The sequence below is a fragment of the Ursus americanus genome, chromosome 13 (genome assembly GCF_024610735.1).
Source record: "Ursus americanus isolate L20-20 chromosome 13, mUrsAme1.1.p, whole genome shotgun sequence".
Classification (NCBI taxonomy): domain Eukaryota; kingdom Metazoa; phylum Chordata; class Mammalia; order Carnivora; family Ursidae; genus Ursus; species Ursus americanus.
This window is the reverse complement of record NC_142139.1, coordinates 56,894,051-56,896,852: the sequence shown is the minus strand read 5'-3', so window position 1 is coordinate 56,896,852 and position 2,802 is coordinate 56,894,051. Positions and strand designations below refer to the sequence as shown.

The 2,802-nt window shown below is 54.3% G+C and overlaps 1 pseudogene; it reads right to left on the bottom strand.

Moving 5' to 3' along the window:
* Positions 1-234: 234 nt before the first annotated feature.
* On the bottom strand, positions 235-2,569 carry LOC123793561 (furin pseudogene; annotated as a pseudogene).
* Between the last annotated feature and the right edge of the window lie 233 nt (positions 2,570-2,802).

Below are 2,802 nucleotides of genomic sequence, written 5' to 3'. Positions count from 1 at the left end.
TGAATGAATGCCAGCCGCAAGTGCAAGCCCTGCTTCTGAGCGGCGAGCCGGAGCTGTTCTACATGTTTTATATATATTTATATATATACACACACGCACACACACACATATATATATATAATGTATATGTATACATATATGTATACGTATATATGTATATGTATACGTATATATATATGTGTATATATATGTATATGTGTATAGAACAACAAAAAATATATATATTTTGATGAATTAAAAAATGCCCAAGGAGGGGAATGGGCTTGAAGGAGCGGGTAGTAGGTGCTCATGGTCTATGAGAAAAATGGTCCTCTCACCTTGGCCCTCATCCTCTTCTTGTCAGATGGACAATCTTCCTGCCAGGCTTGAGATGGGGGAAGCCCCTTGTAGGAGATGAGGCTACAGTCCACAGTGTACACCTTCACCCCCAGAAGCCGAAGCTCGACTGCAGCTGTAGGACCAGGAAGACAGTGATGAAAACCAGCAGGATGAAGGCACAGTTGAGGCCAGCCGCTGCCTCAGGCAAACGTGAGGGCAGCAGCCCTGCTATTTGCCCTTAGCCAGGACTCCACCTCCACCTCCGGGGGAAGCTGCCGCTCAGGGTCTCAAGGCTGCTCTGGTTCTACTGGGAGCACATCTGTTCCACAGGGTTTAGGGAGGCACGGCGGGGGCACTGAGGCCGTTTGTGGGGGCCAGCCTTGGCATGTGGCACACAAGGTGTGGCAAGGAGCACAGACGCTGGCCCAGATGATCTCCATGTCATTCTCAATGCTATAGTGTATATCGATGACTTGGGCATTGACTCCTGGTGGGCAGTGCTGGACACAGCTCTTCTGGTGCAGGGAGAAGCCTTCCTGCACACTACACAGGCCTGGCTGGAAGTGAGGGTCTTATATTCACTGCTCTAGGAGGTGTGTGCAGGCCCTCAAGGCCGTGACCTACAGCGCAAGGGTGAACTTAGTGTCCCACAGTTGTTGGCTTTGCTGGTGTTTTCAGTCTCCAGGACCCACTGCCAGAGGGGTCCTCATTCCAGGAATGGCTTAGCATGAAGGCCCAGTTACTAAACCCATCTGGAATAGTTGCCTGACCTGGAAGCCAGCAAGGTAGAGCAGGTGCCCATGGGGCTGACCAGGTGGATGGCCAGGTTGCTACAGTGATTATAGGACAGGTTGAGGTGGGACCGTGCGTGCTCCAGTTGTGTGATATGGCTGAGCTCCCCCAGGAAGGCGGTCACAGTCTTTTGCACCTCCAGCTGCTTCCTGATGTCCTTCGGCTCGGTGGAGATATCCCTGATGCACTTCCTCTGGGGGACCACTGTTGTCCAGTTCCAGACCAGAGTCACCAGAGCACCTGTGTCCAACAGCCTATAGCCATATGAATGGCTCACTTTCTGACCCACACCATTGGTGACCCAGTCATGGTGACCCAGGCTGGATTTGAGGTCTCACCAGGCAAAGTTCTCTTTGGCTTCAAGATGAGAGGGATGGTGCCAGCTGCCAATGGGGCAGAGGCCTAGGTGCCCATGTGAGACTGTACACTTCTGCTGCAAGTCCCTAGTCACTATCTGCTTCTTTCTCTGGGTGCCACTGCTATAGGTGGTGGCCGGTGTGGACGAGCTGGCCTTGCCTCACCAGAACCCATTGCCAAGCTTTGTGGTGCTGCCGATGGACAGCATGTAGATGCTATTGGTATAGCTGTCACACTTAGAGCTGTCATGCTCCTGGCCCCCATTTCCTGAGGCGCAAAGATGGATCCCATCCTCTGTGGCCCTGGCTAATCACCCCCTCTCCCCAGGAGAAGGCCTCCTTGGTGAGGCAGACAGGCCTATCCATGGTCTTGTTGTCATCCTTGGGGCCACAGCTGTGGCACAGATGTGAATGTGGTTGGGGTTCAGGCTTAGGGAGGATGCTTCTACCACATCTGTCACCTCGCTGTCCAGGATGTGCGCCCCTCCAATGCAGGCATTGTAGACCACGCCTATGCCACAGACACTGTTGTTGGTCACCTCAGCCTCCTGGCCTGCACACCGTGTGCCATGCCAGTTGTCATCCATGTTTGTGTATTGAGGCTGGGGGTCGGGGTCCTGGTTGTTGACGTTGAAGCTGGCCCCAGGATCATAACTGCATGGCAAGTCTGGGTGATTCTTCTCGATGCCATCATCCAGAATGGAGACAACAATGCCATACTCCTGTAGCCCTGAGCCCAGGCCTCCTTCATGTTGAGGTCCCACTGGGTGATGCCAGACAGGTACCACTGCTGGAGAAACTTGGTGTGCCTGGGTTCCTGGTACACATCCCTTTTGGCCATTGCTTTGCCACCTGCTGCTCCAGCCACTGTACTTGAGGCTCCCTCTACAGGCCACTGTGCTGCAAGTGGTGAGGCCACGGGGACTGCTTTATCAGCTCTCCATGCCAGAAGTGGTAATAGTTGCTGAGATCTGGCCCAGGATGAGGAAGCCATGCTTGCGTGCCAGGTTGTCAGCTACATCTGGGCCTCCTGGAATGCTCACCCAGGTGTTGGTGTAGACCTTCTTGCCAAGGGCATGGCTGCCAGCAGGGCTACCACCCATAGCAAGGTCTCAGCTCCATGGTGGGGGACACGTGGCCAGGACCCTGGAGCCCCCAGCCTCCTTGACCTGGTTATAATGCTTTGGCTTGCAGGTGTGTGCCTCCTCAATGCCTGTGGCCTGGGCACTTAGGGCCGGACCGTGGGGCAGAGCAGGGCAGGGCTGTGAGGAGAGTAGGAGGGCTGCCAGCTCCAAGGGAGCCAGAGGTTAGGAGTAAGTTTTCCAGGAATTGCTGC